This window comes from Rhipicephalus microplus, chromosome 3, assembly GCF_043290135.1.
Source record: "Rhipicephalus microplus isolate Deutch F79 chromosome 3, USDA_Rmic, whole genome shotgun sequence".
Taxonomy (NCBI): Eukaryota; Metazoa; Arthropoda; class Arachnida; order Ixodida; family Ixodidae; genus Rhipicephalus; species Rhipicephalus microplus.
Window position 1 is genome coordinate 172,125,048 of NC_134702.1, and position 16,226 is coordinate 172,141,273.

At 44.0% G+C, this 16,226-nt stretch overlaps 2 protein-coding genes across 9 annotated transcripts in view; one reads left to right on the top strand and one right to left on the bottom strand.

The window, feature by feature from the left end:
* LOC119167541 (uncharacterized) overlaps positions 1 to 16,226 on the top strand; it is a 195,065-nt gene that overhangs the window by 166,809 nt on the left and 12,030 nt on the right. The gene's annotated exons all lie outside the window — the stretch shown is intronic.
* The window catches only part of LOC119167542 (uncharacterized), a 113,670-nt gene that overhangs the window by 63,105 nt on the left and 34,339 nt on the right, over positions 1 to 16,226 (bottom strand). The gene's annotated exons all lie outside the window — the stretch shown is intronic.

A 16,226-nucleotide genomic window follows, 5' to 3' on the forward strand; every position in this document is an offset into this window, starting at 1 on the left:
CAAATGGTCAACACATGCAAACACCAGTTGCCAAAAACTAGAATAAAATTTAGTTCTAATTCCATTGTTATGTATATCACAAATGTCAAAAGTGTCTGAATGTGCACGAATAAAAACTAGCCCATTAAACTGCTTACTGTAGTTCTGTTTGCAGAAAAGTGCTCACAAAACACTGTGCAGAAATCACCACTTCCTATCGAAACATATCAAGCTAATAAAAAATATGAGTGAATTGTGTTCATGTGGTGCAGTGTGTAAAAGCAAAAAAAAACACATTTATGCACTACTGCCGCAACCACTGTTTATAAATTACTGTCACAGTTTCCAGATTTTCCACTAACGTCGCTGTACACTTTCAATGAGAGCCCAATGATAAGCAGGGAACACAGTCATTTACAAATATATAGTTACATCTTGCAGTATCAAAGCAAGCTACCCCTACTGAACATTGCGGCAACTTATCTGCATAACTATTTTCCTCACCATGGACAGATAGGTAAAAACAAAAGGATGCATTTTAAATGTTTAGTCTGACCCACGAGACAATCGTAAACATAATATGTGTGCTGCAGCCAAAGCAACGACAAGTGGACTTGTCGTTTTCAAGGCTTTTTGTCAAAAAGTCGACTGCAACACCCACACCATCTTTACAAATTTTTAACCGCAAGCTTCTATCTTACCCTTTTTGCTCTTCATTGGTCTTCTCGTCGAAATCATTAAATTGTACAAAGAAAAGTTTTTGTCTCAACAATTTAAATGTAAAAACTACAATAAATGTATTACTTTCTAAATTTCGATTTGATTATAGACAGACACTGAAAAGAGAGACTAGTAAATCTCGTATGCTTCGATTCCGGCAATCTGGAGTAGCAGTCTAGACATGGTCGCATAACAATCACAAGTTTGAGTTCGTAATGCATTAGGCTGCCACTTACGCTGTAAAATGATAAATAAGTTTCTAGAAGCATCTACTACAAAGCTTGTATGGCAATATCCAGAGGATGTAATTCTTGGGCAGTAACCGATAGTAATGAATAGTGAAAAAAAGAATTTATTCAGTACATACACGGGACAATACAACAGGAACACTTGAATTATGGAGCAAGTATAGAATGGAAAAGCTGTGGTAGTGTGATGCAGTGGCATATGGGACACGAAATGATGATGTTTGATGTTTTGTGGCACAAGGGCCATTTCACGGCCAAAGAGTGCCAGTTCATCTTACAAAAAATATGGACAATGATTGTGATAAGCGGCTATATAAGGGCCATAAAATTCCTCACGGTAAGGCGGGTAAAAACATACAAGTAATAAAATCATGACCATGCCGTGAAAGGTGTGTGTGGTGCGAATAGATGACAAAAGTTGGTGATAATAAAAACGATGGTGGACATGTATGGCATAAGCACAACTGCCTCCCTCGTTCATACCCTTGCGTCCAAGGGCCGTGAGGCAAGTGCTTTGTTGTGTAGCCACTGCAGCAAAAACCTCTCTGGAGAGGTCGTGCTACGGAATGCCTGGGTATATGATATGAAAACTACGAATTTCTTTTAAAAACGCTAACAATGATTTATGACTAAAAAACGGTTCCCTACCAACGAACATTGCAGGGTGTAAAGGTATATGTTGTCGGTAGGGTAATGGGAAGTGTTGTTTTCATAGAGTTTCTAGCTGTTTGCACTGGATTAACATGTAAAGAACTGTTAATGCTTCACCACATCTGTCACACAATGGTGGATCGTCACCGGACAAAAGATATGTGTAGGTAGTGTATGTGTGTCATATCCTGAGCCTCGTTAGTATTACCTCTGTATGACGCGATTTTGATAATGGCGGCCAATGGCCAAGGTGTGGCTTAATAATGTGTAGTTTGTTTTGTGTGTGTCTATCCCACTTGCTCTGCCAGTAGTCCCTGAGGTTTCGTATGAGAGAGGGCTTAAGATCAAGCGCAGGGATTGATATTGGTGTAGTGGAAGTGCTTTCGTGGACGGATGCAGCAAGCTGATCCGCCCTCACGTTGCTTGGATCTCATGGTGCCCTGGCACCCAGCACACTACAACATGTTGTTTGAGTGTGTAGAGTGTGCATAAAATGGAGTAAAGTGATACGAGGACAGGGTTTTTTTGTTTTTTAAGAGTGTACAGAGCCGTTACCAGGAGTCCGTATAAATTACTGCTTTTTGTACTTCTGATTGCTTGTTGTGTTTGGCCGCCACAAGTATTGCATAAGCTTCCGCTGTGAATATACTTGTGCCTGAATGTAGAGGGCCAGCATCCGAAAAAGATGGGCCAACAGCAGTGTAGGACACAGAGGAGTTAGACTTGGAGGCATCTGTAAAGAACTCAGGACGTGTGTGTGTTGAAGTTCCAGGAAGTATGTTCGGATATGGGCAATAGGCGCATGTTTTGTAACTTCTAGGAACGACACATCGCAGTCTATAATCTGCCACTGCCAGGGTGGCGGGTATGCTACAGGAGCCACTAAAATGTGTTCAAGTGACACTCCAGTTTCCTCAGCAAGACCCTTCAGGCGAACTGAGAAGGGCTGCCTCATCGAAGGCCTGTTTTGAAACAGAATGGAGCTCGACGAATCCTTAATAGTAAAGTATGAGGGATGCTTCTTGTCTGCTTTCACCTTAAGGAAATATACAAAGGACATGTAAGTTCTCTGCAGATGAAGCGACCACTCATTTGACTCAACGTAAAGGCTTTCTACGGGGCTGGTGCGAAAAACACTTGTAGACAGGCGGATGCCCAAATGGTGCACAGGGTCCAGCATCTTCAAAGCACTTTGAGTCGCAGACTGATAAACAACGGCCCCATAATCTAAGTGGGTGCGAATGAGGCTTCTATACAGATTCATGAGGCATTGCCTGTCACTACCCCACGTAGTACGTGACAACACTTTTAAAACATTCGTGGCTTTTAAACACTTAGTTCTTAAATACTTGATGTGCGGTACGAAGGTCAACTTGTTGTCCAATATTAAGCCTAAGAATTTATGTTCCGCATTAACAGACAGACGTTGACCGTTCAGTTCAATGTCGGGTTCTGAGTGCATGCCTCTCTTTCGGGAGAACAAGACACACGTGCTTTTTTGTGGGTTCAGTCAGAATCCGTTTTCCTCTGCCCATTTGGAGGCCCAAATGGTGCACAGGGTCCAGTATCTTCAAAGCACTTAGAGTCGCAGACTGATAAACAATGGCCCCATAATCTAAGCAGGTGCGAATGAGGCTTCTATACAGATTCATGAGGCATTGCCTGTCACTATCCCACGTAGTATGTGATAACACTTTTAAAACATTCATGGCTTTTAAACATTTAGTTCTTAAATACTTGATGTGCGGTATGAAGGTCAACTTGTTGTCCAATATTAAGCCTAAGAATTTATGTTCCGCATTAACAGACAGACGTTGACCGTTCAGTTCAATGTAGGGTTCTGAGTGCATGCCTCTCTTTCGGGAGAACAAGACACACATGCTTTTTTGTGGGTTCAGTCGGAATCCGTTTTCCTCTGCCCATCTGGAGGCCTTGTTTAAACCTAACTGAACCTGCCACTCACACATTGCCAAATTGCAAGATCTAAAGCCATGCTGAACGTCATTGACATATGTAATATAAAACATATTGCGAGAGATGGACAAGCACAAGGAATTCATTTTGATGAGAAAAAGTGTGCAGCTAAGTACACCACCTTGCGGCACGCCTGTTTCCTGGACAAATGTTTGGGAAAGAACGCTGCCCACACGGACACGGAATGTCCGGTTTGACAGGTAACTTTCGATTATGTGAAACATTCTTCCGCGCACGCCAAGGTGGGAAAGGTCTCTTAGACTTCCAAAGTGCCATGTTGCATCATAAGCCTTTTTGATATCGAGGAACACAGAAAATATTGTTTATGGACGAAAGCGTCTCTTATCTGTGCCTCGATACAAACAAAGTGGTCTGTGGTGGATCTACTCTCTCGAAACCCGCACTGAAATGGGTCGAGCAAATTGTTTGTTTCAAGGAAATGTACAAGTCGGCAGTTTATCATTTTTTCGAAGACTTCGCATAAGCAGCTTGTAAGTGCAATAGGCCTATAACTCGAAGATAAAGAAGGGTCCTTGCCCTCTTTCAAATTGGGAATAATAATAGCCTCTTTCCAGGAGGTAGAGATAGTGCCAGAAAACCAGATAGCATTGTACAAACAAAGTAAGGTTTTTCGCGTTTCGATTGGTAGGTTTTTTAACATTTCATACACCACGCGGTCAGAACCTGGGGCAGAAGTACCGCAGGAGTTTAGAGATGTTCGGAGCTCAGCTAGACTGAAAGCTTGGTTATATGCCTCGTATCTAGTGCATTTGTGTCCGAGTTTCTGCTTTTCTATTCTTGTTCTGTATTTTTGGAAAGTGTCAGTATAGCGGGACGAGCTGGACACCCGTTCGAAGTGTGCATCGAGGAAGTTTGCCTGATCTGCCAAGGTATCACCTTGAGTGTTTACGAGTGGAAGTGTGTGTACTTGTTTTCCTGCCATCGTACCGACCATGTTCCAGACTTTAGCCTCCTGAGTGTATGAATTGATCCCTAACAAAAACTTATGCCAGCTTTCTCTTCTGGCCTGCCGACGCGTTCTCCTGGCTTGAGACTTTATTTTCTTGAAGGTGTCAAGATTTTCAGCTGTCGGCGAGTTCCGAAGCAAGCTCCATGCTCTGTTTTGCTGTTTGCGCGTTTCGGCATTCAGATTTCCACCATGGCACACGCCGGTTTCCAGGGTGTCCATTTGTTTGTGGGATGCATTTTGTTGCCGCATCAATCAAAAACGCTGCGAAGTAGTTGACAGCAACATCAATGTTCAAAGTACATACGTCACTCCAACCTAGACGAGCGATGGTATAAAACTGTTCCCTGTCGGCTCTGTTTATGAGCCATTTGAAAACATGTGGTGGACACTCAGTTGCTGTAGTTGTGCTCAAAACTACGGGGAAGTGGTCACTTCTGTACAGATTACTGAGGACTTTCCACTGGAGTAGAGGCACTAGAGATATGCTTAGGTTGATGGAGAAGTAGGTGTTATTAGCGAGATTAAAATAGGTTGGTTCTTTTCCATTTAGGAGACACGCGCTCGACGAGAGAAGGAACTGTTCAATCAGTCGACCTCGCGCGTCGCACCGAGAATCACCTCATAGCCTGCTATGCGCATTAAAGTCTCCAAGGAGAACATAAGGCTCCGAAAGTTTATCAATTAAAAAGTGTAAATCACGTTTTTGCAGCTGATAGCTAGGAGGAATGTAAATAGTGCAGATTGTGATCAGTTTATCAAAAAGAACTGCTCGAACAGCCACTGCCACAAAGGATGTTTGGAGTTGTTAAGTGTGTGCATGCAATTCCTTGATTCACTATGATGGCAACGCCTCCGGATGATGTCATGTCATCACGGTCCTTTCGGAAAATAACATATTTACTAAGAAAATTTGTGTGTTTTGAATTAAGGTGTGTTTCTTGTACACACAGCACTTTTGGTGAGTGTTCATGTAAAAGTTCTTGGATAATATCAAGGTTTATGAGAAGGCCCCTGACGTTCCATTGTATAATTTGAGTGTTCATAAGGAATGTAAAATAGTGCTGTGTGTACAAAAAGCGAGTGGCTGTTTAGACAGGGAGTTTGAGTTCACGTAACAGGGCCGTCACCAGGCCCTGTTATCTGCTTTTTTGTTTTCTTGGCCCACTCCAAGGAGCCACGCTGCTCTTTCGGCACCAAGGGTACCGACGTATCCATTGCCTCCTTGGAGGCACTGGATGCTCGCACGCGCGGGCTGTTATGTTAGTTCGAATTTTGGGCCTCGCCTGGTGAGGTGAGGCCTTGAGACCCGAGGACTCTGGAGTCTCCGGTCTCTGTTTGGGAGTAGGCGGTGTAGCCTGGACTACAGCCGCCTTGGGGGCAGGTGCCACAGCCACTGGCTCGGTATGCGCGGGCCGAAGGAGTGGCGAGGGCTGGTGCGATGCTTCTCTCCGACGCGCCACATCAGCATAAGATGTGTTGTATAAAGGAGAGACCCACTTCCGGGCTTCCTTGAATGATATATTTTTCTTGACTTTAAGAGTGATTATTTCTTTTTCTTTCTTCCAGTTAGGACACGAACGCGAGTACACGGCGTGTTCCCCGTCACAATTCGCGCAGTGAGGCGTAGTAACACAGTAGTCAGATGGGTGGCCGTGGCTACCATATCTTGCACAAGTTTCCTGACCCCGGCAGTTCTGCGAGCCATGACCAAATCGCTGACATTTATAACACCATCTTGGATTGGGAATGTAGGGACGGACAGAGAGTTTGATGTAGCCTGTGTCTATAGATGAAAGCAATGTGCTAGATGCGAAAGTGAGTTTTGGTAGGTCTCTCTTTGTTGTCGCGTCTGATGAATTCGTTTCACATCCGTGACATTTTGCTCTTTCCACCCTTCAAGCAGTTCCTGTTCAGACATTTCAAGAAGGTCTGCTTCTGAAACAACTCCGCGTGAGGTGTTCATTGATCTATGAGGTGAAACAGATACTGGGATACTACCAAATGCTACGAGACTGCCAAGTTTTTCACAGTGATGTTTTTCAGGCAGCTCAAGGAGAAGGTCTCCGCTAGCCATCCTTGTAACCTTGTATCCTGGGCCAAAGACCTCAGTCAGAGATTTGGCAAGAAAAAATGGAGATATGGCTCTGGCTTGTTTTAATGGATTTTCGCTGTGCACAACATGGAATTTTGGAAAGCATTGTCTGGGTTGACTGAAAACTGATATTTCATCGGTGCGTTCCCTCTTAAGCGGAAGACGATCTAGGAGACGGGGAAATGCAGGTGTTCCCATTGTAGTGTACTTTTTTTTTTCGGCAGCAATGGCGACCACCCACCATAGAGCCCAACCAAGGGACGCTGAAGCACTTAATAGCATAAGGCTGCAGACGCCAGCCGTACATTGTCATTATAACCAAATATAACTAATCAAGATTGAGTAACTACACAAGGTTAACCGTTGCCACCAGGAAAATTGGAAGTAAACAGAAGAGATAAGAAGACAGGACAGACTAAAAGTGAGAGATAAAGACGAAGTTGTAGGGGAGAGAGATAGGAAAAGGTGACTGCCGATTTCCCCAGGGTGGGTCAGCCCAGGGGTGCCGTCTTCAGTATATACACGGGACAAAAGAAGCTCTTCAGTATATACACGGGACAATACAAACAGGAACACTTGAATTATGGAGCAAGTATAGAATGGAAAAGCTGTGGTAGTGTGATGCAGCGGCATATGGGACACGAATGTCCAGTGAACCAGAGCAACACCAGAGTAATTCTATACTGGCAATGCTCTTAGTACTTGTTAGCTCATTGTAGCTCAGAATATGTGGGTAGACTATGTAGAATATCGACATTACAAATATCGGGGCGTCACAAAAAATATTAGTGCAAGCGGAAATTTTTAAATATGTAAAGCTGGTATGCCAAACAAGTGTGCCGCTAGTGTGCTCAATATTTGACAACGAAAATAAATAAAATTGTACATCTTTTCATTTATTGTTTTACAAGGCCACACACAGCAATGTAACAAGTCATTCTGAACGATTGCCAGTGGGTTTCAGATGTCGACAATCATAGTAATTACTAGAGGCCGGGTTTTCAAGCACTAAAAAAATGCCTTTGATAGGCCAAAATCAGGTACGCAGAACACCAATTTAGGCCCCGAAAGTCGTAAATATTGTACATAAAAATTTGTACATAAATTCAAATTATTTCAAACAAGGATGTGCCTGACATTTATCTACTAAAGGAAGCAACAATTGTTACTGTCTATAACAGCAGAAATGCGCAAACAGTAGAACATAGCCATGAATATCCTGCACGGTTCACAGAACACAGTCTCTCCTTTTATTCTCTAGCATGGTCTGGGTCTCTTTCTTTTCTTCGTGATTCAGAAGTGCAGCACAGGAGCAAATAGCTAGAGTGCTAAATGACCAGAGAAGATGGATTCCTCCGCATTAGCTAGGTCTAACCGTGTAGCGTCAATTCCTCTCCAGTCTGTGAAGACCTTGAAGGGCCCCTCAGCAGGTTGGAGCATTTAGAGCCGACGAGTGTAATGAATGCACTGGGCTCTTACGACCAGGTCAAGATTTTTAACGCTATGCGTCTCGAAAAAACTTGAAAATTAAAAGTAAACGCCGCTTGCCTTTCTCCTTGCCGGTGCGCCCCATGAAGGAGGTGGTGAAAAGCAAGTAAGGAATGTTCCTGCATTTACATCACTCCTGACAGACATTGGTGCTCTACAGTCACTCACCGAACACTTTTACTCAGGTCCTGGTTAAGTACTAGCCATCCTGGCTATGGTTAATACCATGCTGAAAACACTGATATTAAGAAAAATGTGCCGTTTCTTGGCTATATCCAGCACAATAAGAAAAATCCAGTTGAGGGCATAGCACGTGACATTGCGAGAATTATTTGAGGTGACATGTGTAAGTGGTGTAATCTGTTGTTGAGCAAATGAATGAAAGCTGTGAGAAATAAAACCCACACATGAAATGTGAGAGCACTTTTTTGAAAATTTTATTGGCGAATTGTAGCAACATGCTCTACACTAATAAACTTCTGCATTGCGTGCGTTCATCTCGCCGTTCCTGCTAAGTGCCGCCCTGACAGCCCTTCGCTTGTTTTTGGTTCAGCTGTTCCTGTAGTGTGACGCAGTCTATCGCGGTAAGGATGCATACTTTGTGCCAGCATCTCCAAATGTACACGCTCTGATGGATACGTCCCTTAGAAACAGGCAATACACTACTCAGAACATTCACACGAAACAACATTAACGATCTACGTTCACGAGTACTCCCGGGCAAGTCATGTGCACGTAACCTAGCTTGCGCATGAGGTGTTGATGCACATGTGTGATGTGATACTACAGCTCCTATAACAAAGAAGGTAGTGAAAAAATTGGGCTTGTTGGCTACACAGGGCCAGTGGCAAATTCTTCAAGTTAGCCTCCTCGTATAATGGTTTGGTGGGTCATAAGAAACCAATTTTAAAATATCACCATAGTGCAAAGCTCATCATTCTGCCCGCAACAACATCCATTGTCTATGCACAATCTCTCAGGTGACCTGGCGAGGGGCCCATCAAGAAATAAATTACAAAGCAAAAGCCGTGTATGTCTTGCTTTTTTTAATATCCACACTCCTTTCCCATGACGACTTGCCATGCTTCCAATTCGTTCTCCACATGGCCGCGTCTACACAGGGAGACCTTCCGATACCTTCTCTACATCACATCCATCCACGTTTTCAGGGCAGCTCTTCAAATTCTTAACATATGCCCTCCATATGCTTAAACGGCGCCCATTCAGGGCTACAAAAATAGTACCTTTTCCTCTGCTCAACCTCTCTTCTTCCTGAGGAGCGCTTTGTAAGCAATATATTTGGAAAACTGCTCTCACACCTCACTGTTACATTTCAAGGTCTTGTCTGTGAATTTTTGGTGCAACTCAAACATGGATTGGAAGCTAAGTAGAGAGGAAAACAGCCAATGCATCTAACCTCCACGACCATCATATCTTGAAGCCTAGGCACGATATCATGAAAAAGTGAAAAAGTTGTTATTTTTTAAGCATCTTTTGCACGCAGTTGGCCCTATTACAAAAAGTTACTGCTTGTTATCAATAATACTGCCTCAATTCACAGCTTCACCTATTATGAAACAGCACGCAAAATTTTATGGGGTAACATTGGTTAGAAGCAGAGGTATCATTGTATGTAATACTAGGATGAAAAAAATTACGTTTTGAGAAAAATGGCTTTAATGATTTGAACCGAGTGTCTGCGTAACTAAGCAACCATCAATGCACTTGGAAATCACCAGGCTTATTGCTTGGGGCCCCTTTAGAAGTGGTAGAAGTTTTTTTTCCAGCAAGACGAAAGAAGTTTTTTCCTAGCTCTTTTTGTGTCTATAGGTGACTCTCATCCCTGTTCTCCACGGTTGGTTCACCTTTGCCATATTGAATTGCTGACTTGCGTTCACGCTTCTTTTTCATCCTATACTTCGCAATGTTTCATGAAATATTATAATTTTCTCCTTAAAAAGCCAGAATTAAATCCAAGAACTCGAAATAGCACAGAAAACAACACTGACTGCTGAACAAAAACGCACACAATTTGACTAGTGAAGTGCTGCAACCAAGTAGTTAAAATTTTAAAATAAAATGATAACGTGATGTGCCGGAAGCTTTGAAGCGTGCGTAAGTAACTTAGCATTACATAATATATATATATATATATATATATATATATATATATATATATATATATATATATATATATATATATATATATATATATATATGTGAAAAATATTTATGAAGAGGTACTTGGAATTATATAAACAGAAAATTCAGTTTCAGTTTTGAATGCACTCACCAATAGTTGAAAAAATGATGCTACCTTTCCAGTGACTCAAGATAGCTACATAATTTTTTTCTCCAAGTATTCTTGAATGGTCAGGGAACTTAAAAATATCAAATCACCATAAAACATTTTTTTTAATGTTCTTTCAAAGGTGGTGACTGACCTTCAAGGTTCAATAAGGAATCCTACTTTACCTAAAATTTTTTTTGACACCTCCCTAAGAAGTTCGCTTGTGCATACAGAGGGCCACAGCGATCATATATTGCAAATGTCAGAGCGCTCTGTAAGCAATATATTTGGAAAACTGCTCTCACACCTCACTACTGTGTTTCAAGGGCTTGTCTTTGACTTCTTGTCTTCTACTGCTAAGTGACCGCATGTCGCCCAAAAACAGGCTTCCGTAACACTGACTGCCACAGCTGTTCTCTGCACGACTGCGTCATGAATAAGGGCGCACGAGACACACACAAGATGCTAGAATGCGGCGTTTGTGTGTGAGAACCCCCTAAGGTGTGCTTAAGCGCCACGTTCCCGTACGAGATTGGACAAGAAGGCTTGTAGCACGTGGCCCAAGCTGTAATGGGAAATCCCGGAGGATGAACTGTCACTACCGTGGCGAAAGCAACAGAAGCTGCCCGATTCTGAAAGATGTTGGCATAAGGGGCCTGGTAAGTGGCCGTCTTCCTCGCAAGAACAGAGTGAGGCTGCCTGGACTTTCCACAGCTTTGTTCAGCAGTTCTTAGGGAACTACAGCTCTTCCACTTTGAGCCAGAATGAATGTGGCCCACACCAGTTCTCGGAGGGAGCTATCAATGAGGCCATTGACGAGTAGGGTTCGACCAAACGGGCCGAAAATAATTGAAAAGACCGAAGCACCGGCAATAAAAACAAAAAGCATATTAGGCGGAAACTACCGTAAGAGCTTGGGGAGGAAGTCGACGACAGACTCAACGAACTGCCGGCGCGGCAATCGCACAGGGTCGATGCAAGAACTCGATAAACAGTAAGGTTTCGTTACCGAAACACCAATTGGGCCAGAGGAATTAATCCTGAGGGTTGAACTTGACTCGCATCGAAGTTAGACCTGGTTTCACTGTATAGGCCGTTATTGTCTGTGTTTCTTTTTGGTGGCTTGAGGGTTTATCCAGATTTTTGCCCTCTTGTGTAATATTGAATGGGTTTGCCATTTAACCTTCGACTCGCGTCTCTCTCACAATCCAATCTTGTGCAAGTGCTCCAGAGATAAATCATGGCATTAATTGCAAATTAATGTGACCAATTTATCTCAAGAGCACTTGCAAAGGTTTAGATTGAGAGGGACGGGGGACGGGGATTAGAAAACAAACACACTATATACAGAACAAGAATGAAGGAAATACACAAAATTCACGCTGAAGAATTCAAAATTAACTAACTCTATATGTACACACCACACTACAACAAACTGAAAACAGAAGTAATGACCGTCTGCGATACAGCCAACTCTAGCCCTAACCGGTAGGTATTCGAGATGACATTTCAGTACCAAAACATTCTTAGAATTTGTCGCTTTGCCACGGCGATGGTCCGTCGATTGTGTCGTCAACCTTCCCAAAGTTCCTACCATCGTGAATCGTTTCCGCTGAAAGAGTCGATTACTAGGATGGCGCGGGTCTTCGTCGTCATCTCCGGCTGAGTTAGGTTATACACCTAACTTGTCAATGGCGTCTTCACTGTGATGCAGGCCGCATCCACTCTGGCTTGAAGCGGTAAAGCTGTACTCCACCCAGTAACTGCTGTGACAGGTTGCAGCAAGTCCGGGCAGCCTCAATCGAGTCCTCACAGATTGACGGCCACTCCCCGACTCTCTTTGTAGACAGCTTGAAAACCGGGCAGCTGCTATTGCTTCCACCGCGGTAGCGAAGCTGATCTTCCTGATCTTCGCAGTTCGAAGTCCCAACGCACAGTGACAGCTGATCCTCCGGTATTTCCCGATAGGACTTGGGTCCCATGCCACAAGCCTTCTTGTCCAATCTCGTATGTGAACGTGGCACTTAAGCACACACCCGGAATCTCGCACACAGACGCCGCACTCTAGACCCCGGCACGTGCCTCGTGCCTTCTTACTCATGACAAACTGTGTTTTGGTATTGTAGTGATGTTACTTAGGTCGCGTAGTTTTCACACCTGCTATTTGTCCATTTATTATGGTGATATTTTGGACGACGCTTCCACATCGAAATTTCTGCTAGCAAGTGGCACGACAGACATGAGGAGAAAGCTTTGCTCGGTTAATAGCTGTGCAGTAATGAGGTAATGTATGGTGTAATGCTACATTACTGGCGTCGGTACAGACACGATGGCAATCGATACCACGCACCCTTCTGAGTGGAGAAGGTTGGGGATGCAGAGAGAGAAACGGAAAGAAGCCGAAATGATTGCTTTATCCCCTGTAACTACTTTGATATTGAACTTATTAAAGAAATTTTGGCAACAGCACGGCTGCATTGGACAAGTACAAAGTTACCTCTGCAGCATCACAAAGTTCTGACCAGGGTTTTGTTTCCTGGTCCTTCAAGGTGACACCAAACTGGCTTCGAGATAGATCGAGTTAGCACTTTTTCATACTTCTTTACACCCTGAACACAAAACCAAGCAATATTACATTGCTCAGCCGAAAAAGTTAGGGACCCTTAAGCTTCACCTTTAAAGGGACCTACAACTGGCCAGAACCTGTGGTTAAATCATAGTAGAAATGAAAAGAGCATAATATATTGACACATTCCTGCATTCTTTTTGCACTGTGAGTAGGACATATATTTCTGAATCATGCTTAAAATGATCAAATACCGTCTCGTTGTGCAGCCTAGCGGAAGAGCCTTGAATGTAGACAATGGAATATGAAGTCGATCACTTTGCTGAACGTGGTCATGTAGTCAGAGGCTATCGTAGAGCCAGTCCTCAAAATTAAAGTATGTGTATATTATTATCCAGCCCCACTCAATTTTGTGCTGCTTACGACGTAAAAAAGGTAAGGCTTACGATGGAAAAGCGGCGCTGCCGTCGCGGCTGCCAGTAGACCAAATTGAGCCCTGGCGCATACGCAGTAAACCATCGAGCTCGAACATGAACTATCGACACAGTCACCGTTTTTTGCAGAGTGAGCGTACGACTTAAGATTCGCTGCAGATAGAAAAACTCTTATCAGAAGTGTTTTGCAGCGCTTTCTACTTTATTGTTCCGAATCGAACTAACTCGTGGGTGAGATTTCCTTCGCGCTAAGAAAGACAGGCACCCGGAAACATGGTTGCTGGTCCTTTTAAGAGTTGCGATAGCGATATCCTGCCGCTGGTGCACAGATACACATTATTATGCATATTCATTATTGTATGATGTTAATTGAAAAGTTTAAATAGGGCATTACTACTACGCAATTGATAAAGTTGAAAGCGGCTTGCGTTACTCAAGCTTCCGCATAAGGCTCTAATTAGTAGGTAGCAAGCTTTAAACCATGATCAATTATGTACATTGAACTTTTTCGAACTTGCTATGCATCCACTAGGTGGTCTTAAGGGAATACATGTGATGTCCAGACCTGTTGTAATGAATGGTGTGCTTTAAACCACGAAGTCATTACGATTATCACATCTTCTGATGCTTGATGACAATGTGCGCTTGTACCATGCAATATTACAGCGATATTACAAGCTGTAATGTGAAGTCTGTATTTAGGATGCGTGTCTTCATAAAGCATGAATATCATTTTCACTGCCATTCCAAGAAGTGACAGCTCTCTTCACTGTATCTCTAAGTGACGGAATGGCTGTGGTAGAACACCTGCTTGCAGAGCAAACAGCCTAGATTCAAGCATCTCTCGGACCAAAAAATTTTTATCTAAGCTTTTTGCATCATTCTCGATTTTCTGATGACGCACAGGATGATTTTTTTCACCCAACCTATAGGGCTGATACCGATGCAGACGACGGAATATTTGTGAATTGTTCTCATGTTGAAAGGCATCACACCCACACTGGAATGTGTTTGGTCAAGATGGAAAAGACCACGCTACGAGCTAACTGCTTTGGGGTCATAAAGCTGCAGCGGATGATCATAAATATGTACATGTATATGCTAGATGTGGGAGACGTGGCCTGGCCCATACCCCATGTTTATTTCTTTTTTCACTTCTTCTTCATCAGCCTCTACCATCAGTGACTGCCTTCTTACATCACAGGATTCCCCCCTTCCCCCGAAAGTATGCGCGTGTTACAAGCAACAAAACACGAAGAATCCAAGTCCTTAAGTGGGAAAATGTCCAAACACGAAGTAGTTCCTTGTGACAAGGCAGTTCAGCAAACTGGCACACACAAATAAGTTCACAGGAGATGGTAGCAGTTCAGTCACATCAGTGAGAACTCTGGTGAGCGAGGTTGGCAGTTGCGTTCGGGGCAGCATAAGTATGCCCTGAGCCTAGAAACTGATGAAATCTGTCTTTGTAGGCGTCGCTGTCTTTCCTTTTCGGGGCTACATCGTTTGTGGTCATCAACGCATTGTCCGAGTGTGCTGACGCTTGTCTTTTGCAGAGTGCCATCTAGTTAAGAGATTCCAAAGTGGCTATAGTGCCTGAGGATATTATCAGGGAAGACAAGCTGGTACAAACCACAGTTGCACCTGACTATAGACCTTCTGACCTAGACCACTTGACTGCACACCACACCTTGTCAGCAGCCATCAGCAGTACGACATCGGCCATTCCGCAAGGTCACGACTTGCCTCACGAGCCAATACATCAACTTTGCCTTGCGACGCCGCACATGTCAAATGGGACACCTCGTAACCCCTGGACCCACGAAGGATGGTGCAGAAGTATCCGCTCAGTGTGTGCCCCATACTCTACACGTGACAACATTCTTTCACATAATGAACGAGATCTGCACCGACTACCCCGACACAGTCACCCGCCAGAATGTTTGACAGTACAACAGGGCAAGTCCCGGTGTATGCACAACTGACCACCACGGCTTAGTCAAGGAGGCCTGCCAGAGACCATTTCCATGACTCTTCCTGCAATGTCGCAGCGTGCCCGAGACCTGCGCCCACAACGAGGCAGCCAAGCTCGATCACCTGAGTCTTCGGCACTTCTGGAAGACACATCGTGGCCTCCAAAAGAATGAACACCCAGGTACAGCCACTGTCGCCCCCCAGAGACGATCTGGAAGCTCGCCATGCTACGTTGCAGTCATGGCCGAGTGTAAGGATTACATCCCCACACGGGTGCGGGCTAGAGGCTAGGCTGCGCAAACGAGAAAGACGAGGCAGATCAAAAACAGTCGGCCTGCAGCAAAGGTGCTGTCTTTAAGTCCCATTCCTCTCTCTCTCTTTCTCACACATACACACACACACACACACACACACACACACACACACACACACACACTCACACACACACACACACACACACACACACACACACACACACACACACACACACACACACACACACACCCCTCCGCCAAATCACCATCATCCTCCGACTCACTCGATTCGGACTTTTCAGCATCGGTCACGCAGGGGATCAAACCGGCGCCAACACGTTCTTATCAGTTATGGAATTCCATGCTTCACTCACCCATTTCGCCACTTCCACGCAGGGTGTCTCATGCGCCCCGTTTAAGGAAAGCTGTAACCACCCTCCGACATCCATGATTCCCACAAACGTCGCAGGACGGTCTTAAAGCAGCAATTAACAGAAATATAGAGTGGCTGAAGAATCTTGGTCATGCCACCGGGTATGATCACAGACATACAATTCTTCACACAGATACTTTTTTTGACAATGTCGGT